This window comes from Lissotriton vulgaris, chromosome 4_1 (genome assembly GCF_964263255.1).
Source record: "Lissotriton vulgaris chromosome 4_1, aLisVul1.2, whole genome shotgun sequence".
In the NCBI taxonomy this organism is placed as follows: domain Eukaryota; kingdom Metazoa; phylum Chordata; class Amphibia; order Caudata; family Salamandridae; genus Lissotriton; species Lissotriton vulgaris.
Genome location: NC_141691.1, coordinates 1,612,829,827 through 1,612,856,171, shown reverse-complemented (window position 1 = coordinate 1,612,856,171; position 26,345 = coordinate 1,612,829,827).

Here is a 26,345-nt window from a genome sequence, read left to right as displayed (position 1 = left end):
CAATCTTTAGTAACCCGGGGGATACCAAGACCTTTTAGTAAGATTGGGAATATTTTTAGTCTCTTTTCACCAGCTTCAACTCCTTCGTTTCACAGAAGGCAGGAGGCATACCACCCGCGGTCTTCTCATAGAGATAGGCCCTTTCCATATCAATATGTGAGAACACAGAGGTCCGCTTACATCCCGCCTTGGTCTATTCCCCTACACAACCAATATGAGGCGTTAACTTCCCTTGACGATCTGGATTGAAATAGGGGGAGAAATAGGGTGCAGACAACAACTTTGAATGCCCCTATTCTTCCACTGGCTGTTTTAAATCAACACTGGAGAGCAACTCCTGGTAAGGAATCCCCCAAAAATAGGAGAGGAGAAGATCAGGAACTAGGGATCAAATATAGGCTGGATATCCCCAAACCCCAAAATTCCCCAAATGCGCAAAGGTTCAACCTGATACGTGAGGCAGGCCAACCCTCTCCACTACAGATGATCAATCCCAGCGATAACACTGATGCTGCTATTCCTCCCCAGAGGGGACAATCTATTCTAAATTTCTTATCCTGGAATGTTGCAGGGCTAGCTAGTAAAATCTCCTATCAACCCTGGCTAGATGTCCATAATTACGATATAATCTGCCTCCAAGAAACATGGGCGTTGGACGAATTACATATAATTGGCTACCAGACTTTACACACCCCTGCCATTATAACCACCCAAGGAAGAAATAAAGGGGGATTGTCCACGTATGTTTCCACGGCAGCAGGAATCAAAATTTTAAAGTTTATATCTACAGAGTACTACGAGATTCTGAGTATTAGCGGGGGCCATGTTAAAAAACATTACCATAGTTAATTTTTATAATAATGTGCCCAAAAATAATGTGAATAAAGTAATGGACAAACTCAAAAGTAGTTATCTATTGTTCAGGACCACTTACGGGGTGAGATGGTTCTCATTTGGTTGGAGGATTTTAACTGTACCATCTGCCCATATGGTTCGTCTGACATGTGTGGTCTAGCCGAACACAAAGAGGACTCTCCCACCCATTTTATTCATTCCAAACTTGGAAATGCCTTCAACAGTATGCTATTCTACTTTAATTTGTCTTACATTAATGAATTATGTTCCCCAGCCATTTTGTTCTGTTTTCATACTTTTAACGGCAGGGGACGAAATTCAACGATTGATTTTACGTTGTTAACAATTTTCCATGCGGCCTTAATTTCCTAATGGGAAACCCTTCCATTAATTCTTAGCGACCACTACCCCATTTCCTTTATTTTAAAATTCAGAGGAGAAACCAAGACTCCGAAAGAGAAATTTTTATACCATCCGGTAATTAAACTAGCTACTTGCAACGGATACGCGTTAAAGTGGGATAAGGTGAACCCAGCTGATTTCCTACTAAAATTGGAATCGGCCTGCTACGAAGAACAACTTGTCTGCTTATCTCATACAGAGGAACCAGCTAAGGTTGTGAGCTCTTTTATCAAAGTCCAGGGTGAGATGAAGAATTTACTAACTAAGGAACATCGACTAAACTCTAACAAACCGTATGGCTGGTTTGATAAAAGCTGTACAAAAGCACATACTTTTTTGAAAAGGGCATTGCACGCAACAACCAGATGTTTGCTTGCAATTCAGCTAGCCAGGAAACTATATAAAGCGGCCATTAAGAGTAGGAAAAATCATTTCAAAAAGGAGGCTTGGTCAGCTTTATGCGATGCTTCCAAAAGCAGGGATATCACCGCTTTTTGGAAAACCGTTAATACCCCTTATCTAACAAATAGAGATGCAGATATTATAGACCAGGCCATTGATGAGGAAACATGGGTCAACCACTTTACACACCTTTATGACAAAGTGACCCCTCCAGACAATGCTAATTTTGGAACGGGCTTGTCGAATACTCACTCTGACATTCTCCCACCTACCGTATTTCCGTTAGATATTACTTTTAATTGTGGGGAGGTCTTAAAAGCTATTAGCGACAGCCCCTCTGGTAAAGCCCCGGGCCCAGATAAAGTCCCAATAGACGTATATAAAAACTAAACTGATCTGTGGGCTCCACTATTAACAAATGTTTTAAATAAAGTAAATCAACAGGGGCTTATACCCTCTTGGACGGAAGCTGTAGTCGTTCCAATTTTAAAAAAGGTCATCGCAATGACCCCACCTGCTACTGTCCAATCTCATTGCTTGATGCCCTCATGAAGGTAGCAGGTCGGATAGTGTTACACAGGATTCAATCATGGGCTGAGGAAAACGATATCATATCAAATTTGCTATATGGTTTTAGAACGGGGAAAGGCACAATAGAGCAGGGTTTAAATCTTGCACTGACAATATCGAAGTATACTCAGGCCAAGAAGGGAAACCTTTTCATTGCCTTCATTGACCTGAGCTCTGCTTTCGATTGCGTCAACCACAACTTTTTATGGGAAACATTAATAGACCTGGGCTTGGACAATCAAATTCTCCAGTTTATTAAAGAACTCTATAGGGGAGCAGGTGCTAGGGTCCGTTATAGCAGATTGGGTGAGTGTTCAGGAAAATTCCCCATCAAGAGGGGTGTAAGACAGGGATGCATTCTTGCACCCCTCCTCTTCACACTTTACATAAATTCGATTAGTCAACATCTTAGGGAGTTCCAACACGACCATCCAACTATAATGGGAATACCAACACCATTATTTCTATATGCGGATGATGCTGCCATCATGTCCCGTACTAGGATTAGACTGCAGAGAGCTGTCCTCAAATTTGCCTACTACATGTCAGAAAGGAGTTTAAAAATCAATATTCCCAAAACATACATGTCATGCGGGACAGGTTCTAAGAGGACTCCCTGTCCTATTTTTCTTGATGGTAGGCGGATTGAGTCCACAGATAGATTTACCTATCTGGGCATACTCTTCGATAGAAAAGGAAGTTGGTAGCCTGCTGTGACAGCTAGACAGCTAGCTTTTTCCAGGACCATTGGGCCCTGAACAACTTCGAGGCTAAAATAGGTGGCAGACCAGTGAGGGAGCTGATCCATATTTACAATGCTAAATGTGTCTCCACAGCTGTATATGGTTCAGGCCTCTGCGGAACGGATAATGCCCAAAAACTTCAGCACAGCGAAAACCAGTTTATCCGCCATTTATTGGCTGTACCTAAATCAACACCAACCTACCTTGTACACATTGAATTGGGGCTGCACTACATACTGGACATTATTAAAACAGCACCCATATTATTTTGGCATAAAATTTGGGTCACCCCCGAGACCTCATTAAACCGTGAAGTTTGAGGCACTCATTAATTAGATCACGGTCCGTGATCTAATTAATGAGTGCCTCAAACTTGAAGGGGTAGGAAATATCAAATGGTTAACCTACGTGAAGAACATGATGAGAGAGCTTGGACACCCTGAATTTTATACCAGCCCATTGACCATGGAACTAGTACCCAGGAAATCCTTAAAAAAGATGGTCATGGATCACCTAAAAACCAAGAGATTGGGCATGGAAAAAATTAAGCCCACAGTTATAAGATACCAACAAATTATTACTTCTGAAGGGCTTCAAAGGTATCTTACGTCTAACCCTAGCTGTTATGATCGAATGCTACTCTCTCGATTTAGGTTTGGTACCTTCTTCCATTTGATTACTTTCCCTCATGTTAACAATTGTGTTATGGAAAATGTAATCTGTCCTTGTGATGATATATCTGTCCAGTCAAACATTCATTGTGTCTTTTTTTGTAAATTTTATGAAACCCCACGGAGGACCATTTTGAAACCGATTTTAATGCAGTGGGGCATCCGTACTTGCAAATTTGCTTTTATCAGACTTCAGCAACTAGAAAACGATTTTGTAATTTATGCAGTTTCTGGTTTTTTAAAACTTGTTATAAAATTCTGGATTTCAATGCACTAAATTTGTTTGACGAATCCTATTATTAATTGTGATAACTGATAAACATTTCTTCTTATTTATTTATTATTGAATTTAAAAAAAACATGTATAACTATTAAATGTTTTGGGTACTTTTTATTGTAATGTTCGCTTTTATGATTTTCTTTTAAAAATCGGATAAAGCTTCACTGAATTGAATTGAACCTAGTGGAAGTGCCAAGTGTTCAGCTTCATGCGGAATTCACTAATTTTAGAGATGGTACTCATATGTAGAGGCAGGTCATTTTTCCCTTTTGGAGCCAATTAGAAATGTATCCTCAGTGTTCTGTTGCAGCCTATGCTGAGGAAAGGTGTATGGAAGGTTTCTAAAATCTGAGGCAGAATTAAGGTATGAGCTTTGGGTTGGGAGCCAGTGAAGCTTTTTCAGTGTCTGGGTGGGTGCATGTTGGGATGTTGAGGGATGATGCTGCCTGCTGCATTCTCTATGACTTGGAATCATCTGCTTGCTTGAGTGAGGGAGTAATTCAACATTGGAGCGAATGCGGCGCCAATGGTTTGAATCTATAAGTGAAGATGAAGTGATGGCATGTGTTTCTGTACTACCATTACTATCTGCCTAAGCTTTTCTTACTCATTTATGTCTCTGTCCTCATCAGAGTCCTGACTAATCCTGCATACTTGCCAAGTATATACAAATGCCCTTGGTTGCTAGCTACTTTAAGCTCAGGAAAACGCATCTTTCATGCACCTTCATCGCACTCACTGTGCTAAATTCAACTCCATCAAGTTTGTGGAAGCAAGTTGAGGATGTCTGAGTATGCCTCAGGGGCCTCGTTCCTTGAAATGAGTGAGCATATCTACCTTTGAAACTAAGGCAAACATGCTGGGGAATACGGCCTACTTTCTCTAATGTAAAAAGCGAAACAAATGTCCTGTGGGACTTACTCACCAACACTTCTACTTTTGCTTTGAAAGTGTGAAAATATAATCAGTAACTTGTATCCTAACCAATGGCGTTGAAAAAGGGTACAGGACACAATATTTTGTATGATGATTGTTTTCACATCTTTAGTATAAGGACAATATACATTTAATGATGTATCCACATTAGTGCAGACTACACAATGCTGAAACGGTGAACAAGTATATGTACAACAACATAGAGCAAGATACTGAACAGAACCCAAGGTTCTTTTGGATTTTATATCAAACAAACATAGGCAGAGATCATATCTGTTCTTATATGGATTAGTCTGGTAAATCATAGCATGTTTTCACAACAACTTAGGGAGGGTAGGTCGATAATTTGACCTGTAGTTTGTTTTCAGGCATTATAAGGACAAATGTCACCTGACTAAAGTTACATTGAAACAGTGGAATCTTGAAACCTTCAATAAGATCCTGCATTCATGATCGACAATAATGCTGGTGGTGTGACACATTGCAAAGATGTTAGTAATACATTTACCTCCAAGGGACAATATAAGGAATCAAGAGGCCTGTTTTGCATTGCTGGCGTTGTCTTGGAGTACTCCTGTATGTGTAAGTGTGAACACTTTTCCCATATAATACAAAATTGTTGTTCTCCTGAGTAATTTGTTTACTCCACCGGAATTGTCCAACTAGCCGAGCGGCCTGATATACAATGTAGAATCTGACTTGAAGTATTCTTGAACCTTTTGCTTACAGGATGCCTTATTGAAGGTTTAAAGATTGTCTCTAGGGAACTTTAGTCAGATGACTTTTGTCTTAATGAGACCCGAAGACTAACTACAGGTCGAATTGTCGACATCCCCTACCTAAGTTGCTATTGCTATATATATCAGTGTATATATATATATATGGAATATGCACTACCAACTTCAAACCTCGGTCAAAATTTGTCCCAATTTTGCCCAGAGACGGAATTGATATATAGCATGAACAGATCACGAAAGAACTCAAAGTACTTAACATGGCTATAAATAAACCCAAAAATAGAAAGAAAAGAAAATTGGAAAGTAGATACAAACAATTGATGAGCAAACTATCAAAGAATAGACAAGTGGTGATACGAAATGCTGATAAGGGTGGCAATCTGGTAATTTGGAAAAAATCTGACTATTTACTAGAAGCCCAAAAACAACTAATGGACAAAAACTGTTATTGCAGATGTGATCAGAGCATATTGAAAATGACGAATGAGAAATTGTATGCAAAATTACTAGCCTGGAAGAGCAAAGGTCTTATAAATAAGGATGAATTTCTATTTTTGAAGAACAACACACCAACGACACCGGTGTTGTACTTCATACCTAAGCTCCACAAGAATCCACAAAACCCGCCCGGGCGGCCAATCATCTCCGCAATTAACAGTCTCACGGAACACATGTCCCAGTATATTGACCACTTTCTGCAAGACTTTGTCCAGAGATTGCCCTCATACCTGAGAGACACGGGGGACTTTTTGGCTAAAATAAATGATTTAAAATGGCAAGCAGATTACTTGCTAATCACTATGGGTATTACCTCGTTATATACGAGCATTAGCCATAGAGATGGCATGCGGGCAACAGAATTCTATCTAAGACAAAGAGATGAAATCTATGCAGAACACAGTAGAATGCTTTTAGATATGATGGATTTTTGTTTGTATAATACATTTTTTCTTTTCCAGCACATGTTATACCAACAAATACGAGGCATAGCTATGGGGGCCAGTTTCTCCCCTAGCTACGCCTGTCTTCATATGGGGTGGTGGGAGGAACTGGTCCTCCATAGAAATTTTAAAAACACACTAAATGACCATGTGAAATGTTGGTGGAGGTATATCGATGATTTGTTTGTTATATGGAGGGGCACAAAAACAGAAGCTGAAATATTCATCAACAAACTTAACCAAAACGAAATCAACCTACATTTTACTGCAGACATCAGCCCTACCAAGGTGACATTTTTAGATGTTGAGGTGTATATAGAAAATGGTAACTTGGAGACAAAAATGCATAGAAAGCCGACAGCGGTGAACTCTATTTTACATGCCAATAGCCATCACCCAAAACATCTAATACAAAGCATCCCGTACGGGGAAATGCTAAGGATAAAACGTATTTGTAGCACACCACAGGAACTAATGAAAGCTCAAGAATCAAGTAAAATCAGATTCTTACAACGTGGGTACTCTAGATCATGCATTGAAACAGCAATAAAGAAAAGCAACGAGGTAGACAGAACTTCACTCCTAAAAACAGCCTTAGCAAAAACAAAGGCAAACACTGAAGTACCGGAAAAGTCCACACAAATAGAAGAAGATTTTAGAATGATTGTAAGGTACAACAAACAACACAGGGAAATCAGACGTATCATCCAAAAGAACTGGCCATTGGTAAAAAACGACCCAGTATTGGGTCCACATTTACCAAATAAACCAACGGTTACTCATAGAAGAGCACCAAATATGAGGGATCGTCTGGTAGTAAATAACCCTATAGAAATCCCCAAAAAGAACTGGTTTAACCAGAGGAAAGGATTCTATAAGTGCCAAACTTGCAAGGCATGTCTAAATGGAGTGAATACAAAAAGTTTTGCCTTAGCATTTGGAAAAGGAGAACAACAGATCAAACAAATGTAACATGCAAAACCGAATATGTAATCTATATCCTCGAATGCCCCTGTAAGTTAAAATATGTGGGAAGTACAAAACTGCAGGGGCACAAAATAATATTGCAACACATACGTGCGTTCAAGAATAAAGACCCAACCTATCCGGTGGCCCGGCATTTTAACGAGAAACACCAAGGAGATGTCAGATTACTCAAATATTACCTAATTGACGATCCCCCAAGTAAGAGAGGGGGGGATAGGGATGAAAAACTTAGAAAATTGGAGACCAGCTATATATTGAAGCTAGATTCCAAACATCCCTATGGGCTAAATTTAACGGAAGACCTCTATACCAGCCTATGAAAACGGTTAAATACCATATGGCTGGATAAAACCGTGAAATTTAGACAAACTGGAGTGACAGATGAGAGATACTGACATACTCACACTATACAAGCAAAAAGTATTGGTGTAGTCTCGCGAAACTAAAGTGTAAGTATTCAGAAATGGCCTCAATAAAAATGGAACAATAACATAAAGTTTTTTAACAAAACGCAACCTTCTAATATATGGGTGCAATCATGGTGCATGACACTTTGGTTGTTGGTTGAATTATTATAAAATAAGTTTCCTTTTTTCACCAATTAGGTTTTGCACAATAACATTTTAATTTCACTTTTCTTTCCCTCACTAAACACATATCCTTACCAGAGGCTTCTGAGTAGGATTATGAATTTCGCTACAAATTGTTAGAGACAAAATATCCAGGCTTAAAATACAGAGGTACCGAAAGTGTGTAACCAGGCAAATACAGTACTGCTTAATTTTGCACATGCAACTTTGCACTTTTTGGTATTTATACCAATAAAAAATATATGTAAAATAGAGCTTGAGAGTAAAAATGGTTTTTAGATAAATTCGTATTTATTTATTTATTTATAACATTTGAATCTAGGAGATGTATACAATAAAAATAATTTTGTAGATGCTCTATGGTATTCATACCGAGACAAAATGCACTGTATTGCGTAATTTGCACATCGATATATGTAAATTTGCACAGAACTGTACATATTTGCTTATTAGCAAAACGCACAAACATATGAATTCTATTATGATGGTATCTCTATGGTATTCATACCGAAACAAAATGCACTTTTTGTATGTACTTGCATATTAGAAAAATGTACAAACAAATGAATTTAAATCCGAGATTGATCGAGTTTAAGCCAAACATGTCATAATTGTAGCGTTATTTGCACTGTTTAAAACAAGCACTGTCACTTTAAATTGCATCACAGACAAAAGAAAAAAATGTGAAATGTTGGTATTTAAGAAACCAGGTGACCATTTACTGTGTCATGTGATCAAGGTACGTCAGTACCGAAACGCGTAATGGCCGACTGCACAACAGCTTAATAAACCAGCAAATTTAAAACTTACTTGGGTCTGTGCTCCACGTTTCTGTTCGAAAGGAGAGAGCGCTTGCATCCTGCTCGTGGAGTGGAGTGGCGAAGATATATATATATATATATATATATATATATTACCTACTGGCGGTCGCCAGTAGGTATATATAGTTAGGATTTTTTCTCTATGGAACTTTTGAAAATTCTATGTCTAATAACTTTGGCGTTTGTGGATGGAATCGGCTGAAACTTTCATGAAAATGGCACATTTTGTTTCTGAGCAGCCCCTGAAAATTTGGGGGGGTTCCGTCAAGGGGGGGCCAAGAAAAAAGGGGGGTTTCAAAACACGTTTTTCCCATTCATTTTTCCATAGGGCCTTTGGCCTCACTTTTAGCTCGAACGGCTGAATGGATTTACACGAAACTTGGCAAAATTATAGGGACTGTTAGCCCGATGTGCCTTTGCTGGGTCTCAATATATGTGCTCCAGTGGATTTTGAGAAATTAACATTTAAAAAAACAGATATATCTGTGACAGCGTCCCAGATAGCGCTCCAGATCGCGTACTTTTCGCGTAACGGAGCTTTGCGTAGCGAAGCTGATTGGCTCTCCGGTGTCTGTCAACATTCTAAACAGTCCGGTGCGGCCGCCATCTTGTCTCTCGGTAGGATCGAGAGACAAGAGGAGGAGAAAAACGAAGGGGGAATTTAATGAAAGGGGGTAAGGTAGACCCCTCTTGACCCCCTAGGAATGATGTTGGGGTTATTAAAGGGTCCCGTGGGGCAAATAATAAAAATTTGATTTTTCGCGGTAGAAGCGCTTCTCGGTTCGCGAACCGGGTTGCAAACTGGTAGCGAAACGTGAATTCGCCATTTTGTGTTTCGATTTAATTAAATTACTAGGTATAAGGGGGTACGGGAGACGTATCCTGACCCCTTATGTTTTCTGAGGGTGGCTGAGGAGGCTCATATATGTTGATACATGTCTTCCAGCGGCTGTGCGTGAGCGTTTTTTTTTTTTTGCTGCGTGACGTCTGTTAACGTTAGATTCGATGGAAATCAGGAACTGTTGACCGCCATTTTGTCACTGCGAGTAAATATTTTGTTAAAAATAATTGTTATAAATTAATCCTTATTGATAAACATTGTCTGCGCCATCTTGCCTTTTTTGCAATGCCACGCTTTTGTTGAGCACGGCAGCCATTTTAGATGCCTTGACCAGACCCACTCTCTGCACGCCGCCGATCCTCAGCATGGCTCCCCACCCTCGCAAGCATCTCCCCCACGCACTGGTCACCCCCGCTCTCTCTCTCATGCATGGGCCAGAAACCTCCTCCCATCTGCGCTGTTCTTCTCTGAGAATCACACCCTGTGCCCGCCCGACACCTCCCTTTCACCCTATTCACTACCGCACCCTCTGACACTCCTCTTCCTCTGTGTCCGATTGTCCAGGCCGGTCCCAGGCTATCACCTAGCCCTGCAGATGTAGTTTATGGCCCCAGCTGTAGAGAATCACCCCTCTTCGAAGGAGTTACAGTAGATCAAGGCCCCCACCCGATGAGATCCGTCACACCACACGCGTTCCTACTATCTGATAACCATCCTGTATTGTGCTTGGGGAGGGGATTCTCACTGTGAGGGTGTGTGGGTCCGAGCCTGAAGCGGAAGATTCCAGGGATGCCTCTTTGTACATCAAAGTTTTTACAATTATGTGTCACATTAAAAATATATAGCACTCCAACAAAGTAGTAGGATTATAACACTTTAATAACTTATAAATATATACAACGCAACAAAAACAGTAAATACATTTAAACATTTTTTTGAAAAAAGAAGCAACAATGGTCAGTAGCTGTGTTTTGTGCGAATAGTCCCAAGGCAGCACAACGTGCTGAGTTCTGGACGGCACGCAGGTGATGTTACCTGGGTACCGCACTGGTTTTTGGTATCCTACAATGCAGCTCCGAAAAACGGCGTGGGGCGTCCCGGGGGGTGCGGGGGGAGGCCTCGTCAGTAGCGGTCTGTTGTGCGAATAGTCCCAAGGCAGCAGAACGCGCTGAGATGTGGATGGCACCCAGGTGATGTCCAGTAAGATGCCGCACTGGTTTTGGCATCCTACAATGCTGCTCCGAAAAACGGCGTGGGGTGCCCCGGGGGGGGGGGGGGCGGCGTGAACGGGCCTCCCCAGGTGGAGGCCCGTCTGCTGTACTGGGGCGCCCCTTTACCATTTCAGTTGCCATTCCGCCCGCTTTTGCTACACTGTGCCTCATCCTCCATTCAGCTGTTTATCGCCCGCTCTTGCGGCTACAGCGTCTCGCTCACCATGTAGTTGAGTTGCACCCACTCTTGCGGTGCAGCGATAGGCGGCTGCCACATGACTCTTAAAATGGCGGACGGCTCTTCGGATTTGGGCCTGGTCCACTAAAATGGCCCTGGGACACCTTGGAACTCGGACGCTTGTCTGCTAGGTCTTGGACCCCATTCTCGAAAGCGTCCCCTGAGCCTTGAAGATTTTACAAAAGTCTTGGGGGCCCCCAACTCCTGCAGGCTTCCGGTGGGGAGCGGCTGCCATGATTGCTCGCGGAATGACCACGACGGAGCCACGAGATGGTGGTGCTCTCATGCTGACGCCAGCTTCAGTCTGAAACATCCAGAAACAAGGTGGGGCTTTCATCGTTTTGGAAAAAAAAATGTTTTAATCCAATGAAAAGTGTTATTTTTAGGTCATATGATCAAGCCTTCCATCATTAGGAAACCAAAAGTAAAATGAACCAATGAAAAGTTTTATAAACAAGTCACATGACCTGTTATGCGGCATAGGGCTATAAAAAGCGCAGAAAATCCGTTGGCACGTGAGGCGGCGTCAGTAGCGGACCGATGTGCGAATAGGCCGAAGGCAGCACAACGCGCCAAGATCCGGATGGCACCGAGGTGGTGTCCAGCAAGTTGCCGCACTGGTGTGGCCATCCTACAATGCTGCGCCGAAAGTCGGTGTGGGGCGCCCCATTGGCCTGGAGGTCGCGTCAGTCAGTGGGGGCTGTTTGAGGATCAGACTGCATTGGAAAGCAATGTGATGCTGTGCGTCGCCCCCAAGATGGAGGCTCCTCGGCTGCAGTGGGGCGCCCCTTGGTGTTTCACTCGCTATCCAGCTGAGTTGCGTCCGCACTTGCGGCTACAGTAGGCCGAAGGCAGCACAACGCGCCGAGATCTGGATGGCACCGAGGTGGTGTGCGTCGCCCCCAAGATGGAGGCTCCTCGGCTGCAGTGGGGCGCCACTTGGTGTTTCACTCGCTATCCAGCTGAGTTGCGTCCGCACTTGCGGCTACAGTAGGCCGAAGGCAGCACAACGCGCCGAGATCTGGATGGCACCGAGGTGGTGTCTAGCAAGTTGCCGTACTGGTGTGGCCATCCTACAATGCTGCGCCGAAAGTCGGCGTGGGGTGCCCCGTTGGCCTATGAGGTGGTGTCAGTAGCGGACCGATGTGTGAATAGGCCGGAACCAGCACAAGGCGCCAAGATCCGGATGGCACGGAGGTGGTGTCATAGTTGAGAGTTCTGAGCAGCGCTTGTAACACTGTCTCAAGCTTATTTTCACCTGCTGCAGCTTCACTATTGCCCTGGTGTGGCCAAAGATCGCCCATGACACAGGCGGCCGGCTCCCGGGGTCCGGCGGAACTTTTTTCCTTTTCCTTTCTGCATCTTATCCCACAATCCGTTTGACCTGAAGACACGACCAGGTCCCTGAATGTATGCAGGGGGACGCTATTGATTGAATCAAAATGGCAGCTTCACACAAAGCTGACTCAAGCATTGCTGCTGATGCTATACAGACAAAAACTGGTTTTCAGTTTGTACATTCTTCAGGATTTTTCCATCCAAGGCTGGTTGAGAGTTTGTAGAACAATGGCTTCAGATCTTGCCCTCCCCTCTTTTGACTGATGGTTCTTGTTGCCTATCTCTTCTGTTGTCATTTAACTGAACCTTTTTTGACTGCCGAAAGGGGTTCTGGTCCGACCGCTGGTTGGTGGAGACATTTTGACTATATCCTGGACCTGCCCGGCCTCGCCCAAAATGGCGCCGGTATAAATGGGACTCGTAACTCCTTGTTGTGTACTGGTTGCACAACCTTGATATCACGAGATACGTATGCAGTTTTGAAGCACATGGCGGGCGGGGACGAGAATTGATTGAATATTTCGACATCCCTATTGATATTAAGTTCTGATGTGTTATTGATTACTGTACTATTGAAAGTTCGAATTAACGTCACCCATGGTACTTGCCCGCAAATGTATATCTAGATAATTTTATTGTAAGTGGCCCTGTCGTATTTTAATTACAAAATGTACGTCCACCGATTCCGCAACTGTTAGACACCTTAGTTCTTGCAACCTAATGGCCCGCTCGTTACGTTCCTCTACAGTGTAAATGTCTCCTCATCATATACGATTCCAGTTTGCTCCGTGGCCGGCCCACGTGGTTATAGGCCCGTATTTGTATACTGACATTTTCACAATAAAGGTTTTTAAAACAAAACATGGTAGTAGTATTTACATTGGTAAAGTTTTTAATTTTAGTCACTGTTTTCGAATCAGTAAAAGGCAAGTGAAATAAAGCAGTCCAATTACATGACGGATAAAAGGTATAATACGCAGGAACTCAGTAAAGATAAATGGTCAAGGGCTGTTGTGTTTTCTACTCCTGCAACATAAAGTGATCAATAAGAATCTGATATTCAGGCGTATCGGCGACTAAGACAGCAGGCCGAGCATCTTTTGCTCAACGGCTCCGTCATGAGACGAAGAAACGCCCTTTTTCTAGAAAAAGGAATATATTTTACTTGCAGGACAGTTGTAAATTTTCCGGGAAAGTACATTAGCCTGGAACATTATAACATATATGTTTAAGAAAAAATAATGTTCGAAAGCAATAAAAAGTAAAATGAACCAATGAAAAGTTTTATTAACAAGTCACATGACCTGTTATGCTTACGTTACGCGCTGCGCGCCGCGCCCCGGATCGCTTCCGGGAAGCTGCGCTTCGCGCACCGGAGCACTTCCGGGTGCGCTAACGCGGCGTGTCATGTAACGCATTACGCGCCAACGTAGGTCCAGAATATAGTCAAAATGTCTCCACCAACCAGCGGTCAGAACACAACCCCTTTCAGCAGTCTAAAAAGTTCCGTTAAATGACAACAGAAGGGACAGGCAACAAGAACCATCAGTCAAAGAGGGGAGGGCAAGTTCTTCTCTACCGGGTCACGTTGGGGCGCTACCGGAACTGATCGAATTGGTAGTCTACAGTGTTTCTGGATGTTTCAGACTGAAGCTGGCGTCAGCATGAGAGCACCACCATCTCGTAGCTCAGTCGTGGCCATTCCACGAGCAATCATGGCAGCCGCTCCCCACCAGAAGCCTGCGGGAGTCGGGGGCCCCCAAGACTTTTGTAGAATCTTCAAGGCTCAGTGGACGCTTTCGAGAATGGGGCCCAAGCCCTAGCAGACAAGCGTCCGAGTTCCAAGGTGTCCCAGGGCCATTTTAGTGGACCACGCCCAAATCTGAAGAGCCGGCCGCCATTTTGAGAGTCCTGTGGCAGCCGCCTATCGCTGCATCGCAAGAGCGGGAGCAACTCAACTACATGGTGAGCGAGACGCTGTAGTCGCAAGAGCGGGCGGTAAACAGCTGAATGGCGGAAGAGGCACAGTGTAGCAAAAGCGGGCGGAATGGCAACTGAAACAGTAAAGGGGCGCCCCACTACAGCGTGTCTTCAGGTCAAACGGATTGTGGGACAAGGTCCAGAATGGAAGAGTCATCAAAAGGCAAAAAGTTCCGCCGGACCCCGGGAGCCGGCCGCCTATGTCGGGGGTGATCTTAGGCCACACCAGGGCAACACGACTTGGGGAGGGGGCAGGAGCCAAGCGCCCCCTCCCAGTCCGCGCCATCACACCGTATGTTGAAAATCTGAAGCCATCGTTCTACAAACTCTCAACCAGCCTTGAATGGCAAAATCTTGAAGAATGTACAAACTGAAAACCAGTTTTTGTCTGCATAGCATCAGCAGCAACGCTTGCTATCAGAGTGCATGAGTTTCATGCTCGATCGATTGAGCTAGCCGGATCAGGCAACAAAAAGTATAAAATAGTTATGTAAATAGTTATTTAATAAAATGTTTTACCCTGTTATTTTTCTGGTGTGTTGTATATATTTATAATATTTGCATAGAGTTTATCGTTATTTTGGGCGGGGTGGGTGGCGGAGCCGAGCTGTCTTGCAGCCATCATGGTGTGGAGCTCAGTTCATCTCACTAGTTTCGTATTTCTCATGAAGGGTTGTTCCTAATGTTTCTATTTTAGCGAGGTCAAAAAGAGATCCCATTAGTGGCCTACTGATTTTGCTCGATTACTTTTGTTTTTTTACACGATTTTTCACTATCTGCAAAGACTAAACAGAGTATTGCGACTCTGTGCTTGTTTGTAAATAGAGAATGAACCAAAGAGAATCAATTCTAAAACAGTAAATGCTTGGATAACAATCAATCAAATGGAGAGACAAGCAGGCACGACGGATTACAACGGGGGCAAAGGCCTGCGTTAACTACCCTTCACTATCTGCAAAGAGAGAGTACTACTAAGAGAAAAGAGGGGGGGGGGGCAGCGTTCAAAGCACATCAGCGTGCATAAACACGAAAATGTTTTTACCTATCACGTACTTGACATTTGACAGCTTTTGATATTTGCTATTAAAAAACCATTGAAATTCACTGAAAAAACCATAGGTTTTAGCCCATATATAGTTAGGGATTAGCATTTACGAAACCTTAATTTACTCGCACAAAACCATAGAAATTCGCATATATAGTTAGATGCAATAACTATATATCGCGCACCCGCAACCCACTGCTGATGATGTCACATATTACATCATTCATGACATGGTCAGTGACATCACTGATGACATCTCAAATGACATCACTGATGACATCTCAAATGACATCACTGATGACATCACTGATGACATCACTGATGACAACATCCAGTGACTGTATGTTTCTGTAAAGTTAAAATATGTCTTACATATTGAAGAATGAGTGGATGTATAAGTGTTCGGATGAAGGATTTAGTAGGTGCATGACTGACTGTATGAGGGAATTATTAAATGTGTCTCACTGAGTGCATGGGTTAGTGACTAAACTGTCTTAATTTGTGCATCATTATTTCTGTAGTTCTGTAAACTGCTGCATGTGTTGATCAGTAGCTATATGAGTAACTATATGGGTTATTGATTGGTTGCCCAAATATTTGTATGGGAGAGTGAGTGTGTGTGTGGGGGTGGCTGGGAGGTGTGTGACTCTGTGCATAGATGTCTGAGCAGTTGATTCAGTAGATGTATGGGTTCAAAAGTGCATGTGGAAACAGCTGTATGGGCGGTTGACTATCTGCATGAGTGCATTGGTGAGTGATTGGATTTCTCAGTGCTACATGTCAAACTAAGTACATATGTAAAACACAGTACATGTAAGAGTTGACATATATAAATAACTGTGCATAGGAGCCAGTGAATGTGGGAGTGGCTGTATGGATCATTGTGAACTTGTATCAGGGATTGTATAAGAGAGTAAATATGTGTTAGTATATGTTTGATTAAGTAAGGTGTGTATAACTGTATAGTTGAGGAAATGGAGGTGTGATTGATTCTTTGCATGACTGACTAGGTGTGTGAGTAACTCCATGGATGAGTGACAGTCTGTGAGAGTCTGTTTACACTGATTGTATCTAAGGTTATATTAGAGTCTGAAGAGGTAGATCGTATTATCACATGAATGATATCATCAGTGATGTGATCAGTAATGACAAATGAGATGTTATCAGTGATTTTATCAGTGATGTCATTTGAGATGTCATCAGTGATGTCATCAGTGATGTCATTTGAGATGTCATCAGTGATGTCATTTGAGATGTCATCAGTGATGTCATCAGTGATGTCACTGACCATGTCATGAATAATGTAATATGTGACATCATCAGCAGTGGGTTGCGGGTGCGCGATATATAGTTATTGCATCTAACTATATATGCGAATTTCTATGGTTTTGTGCGAGTAAATTAAGGTTTTGTAAATGCTAATCCCTAACTATATATGGGCTAAAACCTATGGTTTTTTCAGTGAATATATATATATATATACACTGAGAAAACCATAGGTTTCAGGGCTGTTATAGTTAGCTGGACATTTCACTCGCACAAAACCATTGAAATTCCTTAGTTAGTTCTGCTAACTATAACTCGCATGCCCGCAATCCACTGCTGATGATGTCACACATTACATCATTCATGACATGGTCAGTGACATCACTGTTGACATCACTGATGACATCTCAATATACATCACTAATGACAATATCCAGTGAATGTGGTTTGGTTCTTAATTTAAATATGTATATATATATATATATATATAGCAATCTGCATTGAAGAATGAGTGGATATATGAATATAAATATCTGGATGGAGGATTTAGTAGCAGTGTGATTGTTTACTTGACTAATTTATAGTGTCTCACTAAGTATATTGGATAGTGACTAAACTGTGTGAATATCTGTATCACTTTGTCAGTTGTTTTGTAAACGGCTGCACTAGTTAGTTACTAGCTATGTGAAAGTCTATATTAGATATTGATTAGTTAACTTAGTATTTGTATGGGAGAGTGAATGTGTGTGATTCGGTCGGGGGGGTGTGACTGCCCAAATATGTGTGAATAGTTGATTTAGTAGGTACATGAGGTTAAGACTACATGTTATAACAGTTGTTTGCATATATGGGTGTGGTGATGAGCAAATATATCTCTCAATGGTACATGTCCAACATACTAGAAGAATAAAAGGCAGTGTATGTGGCAGTTGTTGTATATAAATAAGTATACATAAAACTCAGTGATTGTATGAGTGACTGTATGGATAACTGTATACTTGTAATAGTGATTTTATAACACACTAAGTATGAGTTACTATCTATATGAATAAATGAAGTGGTGTTTGTATAGGTGTGTAGCTGAGTAAATGTAAGTATGATTCATTGTTTGCATAAGTGAGTAGGATGACTGCATAAGTGAATAGGATGTGTGCTGGTGTGTAATGTCGATATAGGTGTATAAGTATATTTGATAGTGTTCTATTGATCATTGACAGCAGTAAAAGTGAATCTATAGGTAAGTGATTATATGTGTGTGTAGCTCTAGGAATCGCTGAGTGTGTTTTTAGAAACTTGTATTGGTGTGTCGATGGATTCAAATATGGTGCTCTGTATTTTATAGTGAGTGATGAAAGGTTATACTAGTGTATGATGAGGTGTATCTGATTGTCAAGTGGATGATGTCATCAGTGATGTCCTTTGATATGTCATCAGTGATGTCATCAGTGATGTCACTGACCATGTCAAAAAGTATGTAATACGTGACATCATCAGCAGTGGATTGCAGGCGTGCGAGTTATAGTTAGCAGAACTAACTATAACGGAGGATTTTCAATGGTTTTGTACGAGTGAAATGTCCAGCTCACTATAACAGCCCTGAAACATATGTTTTTTCTGTAATTTTCTAAGGTTTTTTAAATGCTAATTCCTAACTATAACATGTCTGAAACCTATGGTTTTTCAGTGTATTTCAAAGGTTTTTTAAATGATAATTTTAAAATGTAATTATAGTGATATGTATTTTCTTTACCCTGATTTTCTACAGTTTTTTAACTGTTTATTTTTACATATTTTATTTTTTAAATGACATTATATATTTTTTAATAAAAATGGAAATAAAAATGTAAAATATTGAAACTGAAATATTGTTTTTTTTGTTGAATGCATAAGTGCAGAACGATAGGTGTGTTGGTAAGTTAGGGGACTGCATGCACAGTGGATAGGGGTTTGAAGCAGTCCATGTGCTAAGGCCTGGCTCAGTGCATGAGTCCTTGGGTACTGACTGAATGATTAGAGTACTGCAAGGAAAGTGCCTGGGCGAATTTATAAGTGTTTGTGTTTTGGCGCAGTAAATGAATTAGTACATAGTGCTAAATGGGTCTCTAGAGGAGTGCAAGGGGAGTGACACGTTGTTTGTTGGAGTTTATGTATACTGACTGGGGAATTGAAGGTATGAAAGACTAGTGTGTAGGTGGTTAGAAGACTGCATGCATAGTGGATAGGTGTTTGAAGCAGTCCATGTGCTAAGGTCTCGCTCAGTGCATGAGGACTTGGGTACTGACTGAATGATTAGAGTACTGCAAGGAGAACGCCTGTGTGAATTTATAAGTGTTTGGGTTTTGGCGCAGTGAATGGATTAGTACATGGTGCTGAATGGGTCACTACACGAGTGCAAGGGGAGTGACACGGTGTTTGTTAGAAGTGTATGGATACTGATTGGGGAATTGAAGGTGTGAAAGACAAGTGTGTAGGTGGGTAGAGGAATGATAGATAGTGGATAGGAGTTTTAAGCAGTCCATGTGCTAAGGCCTGGCTCACTGCATAAGTACTTGGGTACTGACTGAATGATTAGAGTACTGCAAGGAGAGTGCCTGGGTAAATTTAAAAGTGTTCGTTTTGGCGCAGTGAATGGATTAGTACATGGTGCTGAATGGATCACTAGAGGAGTGCAAGAGGAGTGACAGGGTGTTTCCTGGAAGTGTATGGATACTGACTGCTGAATTGAAGGTGTGAAAGACAAGTGTGGAGGTGGTTAGAGGACTGCATGGATACTGAATAGGGGTTTGAAGCAGTCCATGTGCTAAGGCCTGGCTTGCTGCATGAGTACTTGGGTACTGACTGAATGATTAGAGTACTGCAAGGAGAGTGCCTGGGTGAATTTAAAAGTGGTTGGTTTTTGGCGCAGTGAATGGATTAGTACATGGTGCTGAATGGGTCACTGGAGGAGTGCAAGGGGAGTGACTCAGTGTTTGCTGGAGTGTATGTATACTGACTGGGGAATTGAAGGTGTAAAAGACAAGTTTGTAGTGGGGTAGAGGACTGCATGCATAGTTGATAGGGGTTTGAAGCAGTCCATGTGCTAAGGACTGGCTCAGTGCATGAGTACTTGGGTACTGACTGAATGATTAGAGTACTGCAAAGAGAGTGCCTGGGTGAATTTATAAGTGGTTGGGTTTTGGCGCAGTGAATGGATTAGTACATGGTGCTGAATGGGTCACTAGAGAAGTGCAAGGGGAGTGACAGGAGGTTTGCTGGAGTATACGGAAACCGACTAGGAAATTGAAGGTTTGAAAGACAAGTGTGTAGGTCGTTAGAGGACTGCATACATAGTGGATAGGCGTTTAGAGCAGTCCATGTGCTAAGGACTGGCTCAGTGCATGAGTACTTGGGTACTGACTGAATGATTAGAGTACTGCAAGGAGAGTGCCTGAGTGAATTTATAAGTGCTTAGGTTTTGGCGCAGTAAATGGATTAATACAGGGTGCTGAATGGATCAGTAGAGGAGTGCAAGGGGAGTGACAGGGTGTTTGCTGGAAGTGTATGGATACTGACTAGGGAATTGAAGGTGTGAAAGACAAGTGTGTAGTTGTTAGGGGACTGCATGCATTGTGGATAGGGGTTTGAAGCAGTCTATGTGCTAAGGCCTGGCTCAGTGCATGAGTACTTGGGTACTGACCGAATGATTAAAGTACTGCAAGGAGAGTGCCTGGGTGAATTTACAAGTGATTGGGTTTTGTGGCAGTGAATGGATTAATACATGGTACTGAATGGGTCAAAAGAGGAGTGCAAGGGGGGTGACAGAGTGTTTACTGGAGAGTATGGATACTGAATAGGGAATTGAAGGTGTGAAAGACAAGTGTGTAGGTAGTTGTGTAGGTAGTTAGAGGACTGCATGCATAGTGGATGGGAGTTTGAAGCAATCCATGTGCTAAGGTCTGGCTCAGTGCATGAATACTTGGATACTGACTGAATGATTAAAGTATTGCAAGGAGAGTGCCTGGGTGAATTTATAAGTGTTTGGGTTTTGGTGCAGTGTATGAATTAATACATTGTACTGAATTGGTCACTTTTGGAGTGCAAGGGGAGTGACAGGGTGTTTGCTGGAGTGTATAGATTCTGAGTTGGGAATTGAAGGTGTGAAAGACAAGTGTGTAGGTGGTTGGAGGACTGCATGCACAGTGGGCAGGCGTTTGAAGCAGTCCATGTGAATGATAAGAGTACTGCAAGGAGAGTGCCTGGGTGAATTTATAAGTGTTTGGGGTTTGGCGCATTGAATGGATTAGTACATGTTGCTGAATGGGTCACTAGATTAGTGCAAGAGGAGTGAAAGCATGTCTCCTAGAAGTGTATGGATACTAACTGGGGAATTGAATGTATGAAAGACAAGTGTGTAGGTGATTAGAGAACAGCATGCATAGTGGATAGGGGTTTAAAGTAGTCCATGTTCTAAGGCCTGGCTCGCTGCAGGTGTACTTGAATACTGACTAAATTATTAGAGTACTGCAAGGAGAGTGCCTGGGTGAATTTATAAGTGTTTGGGTCTTGGTGCAGTGAATGGATTAGTACATGGTGCTGAATGGGTCACTAGAGGAGTGCAAGAGGAGTAAGAGGGTGTTTCCTGGAAGTGTATGGATACTGACTGGGGAATTGAAGGTGTGAAAGACAAGTGTGTAGATGGTTAGAGGACTGCATGCATAGTGGATAGGGGTTTGAAGCAGTCCATGTGCTAAGGACTGGCTCACTGCATGAGTACTTGGGTAATGACTGAATGATTAGCGAACTGCAAGGAGAGTGCCTGAGTGAATTTATAAGTGGTTGGGTTTTGGCACAGTAAATGGATTAATCCATGGTGCTGAATGGATCAGTAATGTAATGTAATGTATGTATACTTGTAAAGCGCACTGTTACCTCGTTACTTGGCGTCCTGGCGCTGTATACCGCTGCGGAACCCGTCCTGGCTTTCCCTGTGAGAGGGCACCCCCAAGGTGAAGCCAGGCATCCCCGGCGCTGCTGGGGCCGTTGTGGAGATTAGGCAAGCTATTGCCCAGAGTTGCAGAGTGGGACCCATGGTTAGCGTAGGCACCTAGGCGAGAATTATCGAGTCCGCGGACATTGACCCGAGACCCTGCCGCGTCGGGAATTGAACCCTGGTCCCGGGCCGACTTCTGCTTCAGGGTCTGCCGCTTCTAACCAGTGAGCCACACTTCTCCACACAAGAGTAGTGCAAGGGGAGTGACAGGGTGTTTGCTGGAAGAGTATGGATACTGACTAGAGAATTAAAGGTGTGAAAGGCAGGAGAATAAGACCCGCTTATCCTCCTGAGGCGGAAGCCGGGAGATACACATACACTCTGCATAAGTAAAACTGTATTACAGCATCGTTTTTAAAAACTGTTAAATTTGTATTAAACTATTACTTTGGCCTTTGGGGCATTTTTTAATCACATATTCCTCACTCGCGTGACTTTGCCGATTTAGGGCTCAGTCCGGCCTCGATCTTGGGAGGGGAAGTGGAAAGAACGCGGCCATCTTAGGGAGGTATCTCCCAGGTTGGGTGCAGTCTAGCTGCTCAGGCGCAAGGCACTCTGCGCTAGTACTTAAGCAGGGAAGGAAAGCTGTTCGCGAGACCCGCTTATTCTCCGGAAGCGGAAGCCGGGAGATACACATACACTCTGCATAAGTAAAACTGTATTACAGCATTATTTTTAAAAACTGTTAAATTTGTGTTAAACTATTACTTTGGCATTTGTGGCATTTATTAATCACATATTCCTCACTCGCGTGACTTTGCCGATTTAGGGCTCAGTCCGGCCTCGATCTTGGGAGGCGAAGTGGAAGGAACGCGGCCATCTTAGGGAGGTATCTCCCAGGTTGGGTGCAGTCTAGCTGCTCAGGCGCAAAGCACTCGGTGCTAGTACTTAAGCAGGGAAGCAAAGCTGTTCGCAAGACCTGTTTATTCTCCTGAGGCGGAAGCCGGGAGATACACATACCCTCTGCACAAGTAAAACTGTATTACAGCATTGTTTTTAAAAACTGTTAAATTTGTGTTAAACTATTACTTTGGCCTTTGTGGCATTTTTTATCACATATTCCTCACTCACGTGCCTTTGCCGATTTAGGGCTCAGTCCGGCCTCGATCTTGAGAGGCGAAGTGGAAGGAACGCGGCCATCTTAGGGTGGTATCTCCCAGGTTGGGTGCAGTCTAGCTGCTCAGGCGCAAGGCACTCGGCGCTAGTTCTTAAGCAGGGAAGTAAAGCTGTTCGCGAGACCCACTTATTCTCCTGAGGCGGAAGTCGGGAGATACACATACACTCTGCATAAGTAAAACTGTATTACAGCATCGTTTTTAAAAACTGTTAAATTTGTGTTAAACTATTACTTTGGCCTTTGTGGCATTTTTTAATCACATATTCCTCACTCGCGTGACTTTGCCGATTTAGGGCTCAGTCCGGCCTCGATCTTGGGAGGCGAAGTAGAAGGAACGCGGCCATCTTAGGGAGGTATCTCCCAGGTTGGGTGCAGTCTAGCTGCTCAGGCGCAAGGCACTCGGCGCTAGTACTTAAACATACGATCATGCCTCCGCGCAGCGGACACGCTCTGCGGATGCGCCAACATCGCACCAAAGGAGCGCCTAAGGAAATCCCGTCTGTGCCCGTCCGGGCCAGACCGGGACCAGGGGCCACGGATCTAACCTCTTTATTACAGGTCAGTCCTGTGACCAGGTATAGCCGTGATGACCTGCTTAAATTAAAAAAGGGCGTAGCCTCTACCTGTATTATATTGGGTGCTCATACATGCGCCCCTAAATCCTGTACTGGCGGTAACTACAAACTCTTCCCTGATAAGCCCAGTCGCGTTGGGGATGCAGTTGATATGTATCGACTGGCGCTACTGAATTGTCGATCACTGCCAAAACAAGCGACTGAGCTTGCCCTGCTCCTTGAGGAACGAGACCTAGATGTACTCTTCCTAATGGAAACTTGGACAAATGATAGTTCCCAGTCGGACATTGTCCGCGCTTTACCCTCCAACTATGCCATGCTCAGACAAGACCGCCCTGACGGACGGGGGGAAGGGATCGCCATCATTTTCGGAAAAACCTTAGGATGCAGAACAGAAAAAGCCTCATTATCAGGAGCTGAAAGCCTTATGTTTGCCATCTCCTTCTCTCCCACTTGCACTTTCTCTGGACATTTGCTCTATAGACCCCCAGGCCCTTATGCCCAATTCTGTGATGATCTTTCGAGTATTGCAATAAACTACTCTAGCAATGCCCCTAGTTTCCCCATCCTAGGTGACTTCAACATCCACGTAGATGAGCCAGACTCGCCGGCCTGCATCAATTTGACTGCTGGTCTGAAGGTCCTCCACTTGAAGCAGATAGTTACAGATCCTACACACATAGCAGGACATATTTTAGATCATTGTTATACTAATGTAAATACCCTTAGTTATGATAACGCCATCAGGGTTCCTTGGTCCGATCATGCACTACTGCTTTTCTCTATGCCCTCACAGAAAGAGGCTGAACATGCCAAGCTTACCAAAAGAGTTTGCCGAGTCTGGTCCAAACTTCCAAAAGAAGCCTGGAACACTAATCTTAAAAACACCTTACCAAAAATTACCAATGACCCTCTGGAAGCCGACACGTGTTTCAACCAGTGGGTAGAGGCCTCCTTGGACCTCACACTCCCAAAGATTGAATTATCCCATAGAAGTGGTGAGAATAAGAAAGCCTGGTATACGCCTGAACTGAAAACACTTAAACTTGTATGCAAACAACATGAGAGACAGTGGAGGAAAAATTATTCTGAAGCTGATAAGGCCAGCTATAAACTTGCCTTAACACCTTGGCTGCTAGGGGTTTCCCCCACCCCAGTGATGGACTCACAGAGTTGCCTTTATTCATGAGCAGCGAAGGGGTTAAGGAAGTACAAACAGGAAATTAAATCCACTCAATCTAATTATTTTCAGGAAAAAATCATCATGGCGGCTAATTCCCCTAGAGAAATTTTTAACATTTTTAAATCCTTGGTCACGCCTCCCACCCCTACTGATGACCCCAGACTAGCACAGGTGCGGTGTGAGGAACTCGCAAAATTCTTTTTCACTAAGGTGGCCAATATATATTTATCCTTCCAAAACACACCTACCGAGCCACTTCCTTCTTCTTACACGGCTTCGACCCAACTCGTGGAATTTGATCCCTTAGATGTCCCTACAACCCAGCGTCTTAAAGTCAGGTTCTCCGGTCGATCCTGCACCCCCTGCTATACTAAACCTGGTATCAGACACTGTTGCCCCAGTCATTCAGGAGGTGATTAATGCCTCTCTGGCTTCAGGCCTGGTTCCCTCTGCCTGGAAACAGGCTAGAGTTAAGGCCCTGTTGAAGAAACCCAACCTCAACCCAGTAGATTGGGCAAATTATTGCCCCATCTCCCTTTTGCCCACCATCAGCAAACTTTCGGAGAAATATTTAAACTCTCTATTCACTGCTTTCCTGGAGGACAACAACTCCTTTCACTCCACACAGACAGGTGGGTTTAGGAGAAATCAGGGCACTGAAACAGCCCTCATTACAGTGGTTGAGGAAGCAAGGAAGATCGTGGACAATGGAAACCATGCGGCCATACTACTACTAGATCTTAGCGCGGCCTTCGACACCGTGAACTATTCTATTCTGCTTCACAGGTTGGAAGAAGTTGGTGTCTCGGGCCGCGCGCTACGGTGGCTGCATTCTTTTCTGTCTGACAAGACCTTGGTGGTCTTTGAAAACGAGGCTTCCTCTCCCCAAATGTGTCTCCACTGCGGTGTCCCCCAGGGTTCGTCCCTCAGCCCAACCTTATTTAACATTTACATGAGGCCTTTGGCTGAGGTGGTGCTCCCCTGGGGAGTACAACTGGTAACGTACGCAGATGACACACAACTTATTATTTCCTTAACTACTCAGGATGCCCCTTTTGAAAACCTCTCTACCTGTCTTAATAAAAGTACGGGAATGGATGGATGAATCCTTCTTAAAACTTAATGGAGCAAAAACAGAGGTGATGATGCTGGGACATAAGGCACCCACTACGGTGGAGGAATGGTGGCCGGATAGTCTTGGCCATCCACCTAAGCCCAAAACACAAATTAAGAGTCTTGGGGTGTGGATGGACCCAGCTCTTAATTTTTCAGTACAGGCCCGGAAGATAGCAGCTACATGTTATGCACTTATTAGGCTCCTTAGTAAAATCATCAGCCTTCTCCCCTTCGAAGCCAGAAGGATCTTAGTACAGGCGCTGATATTATCACACCTAGACTACTCGAATGCACTATACTTAGGCTCTCCTCAAGGGACAATTAAGATCTTGCAGACCGTGCAGAATAGCGCTGCACGTATGTTGCTGAACGTCCCACGGAGAACCTCTGCCATACCTGCACTTTGTCAGCTTCACTGGCTTCCAGTGCAACAGAGGATCGAGTTTAAAGCTCTGACCACGGCCCACAAAG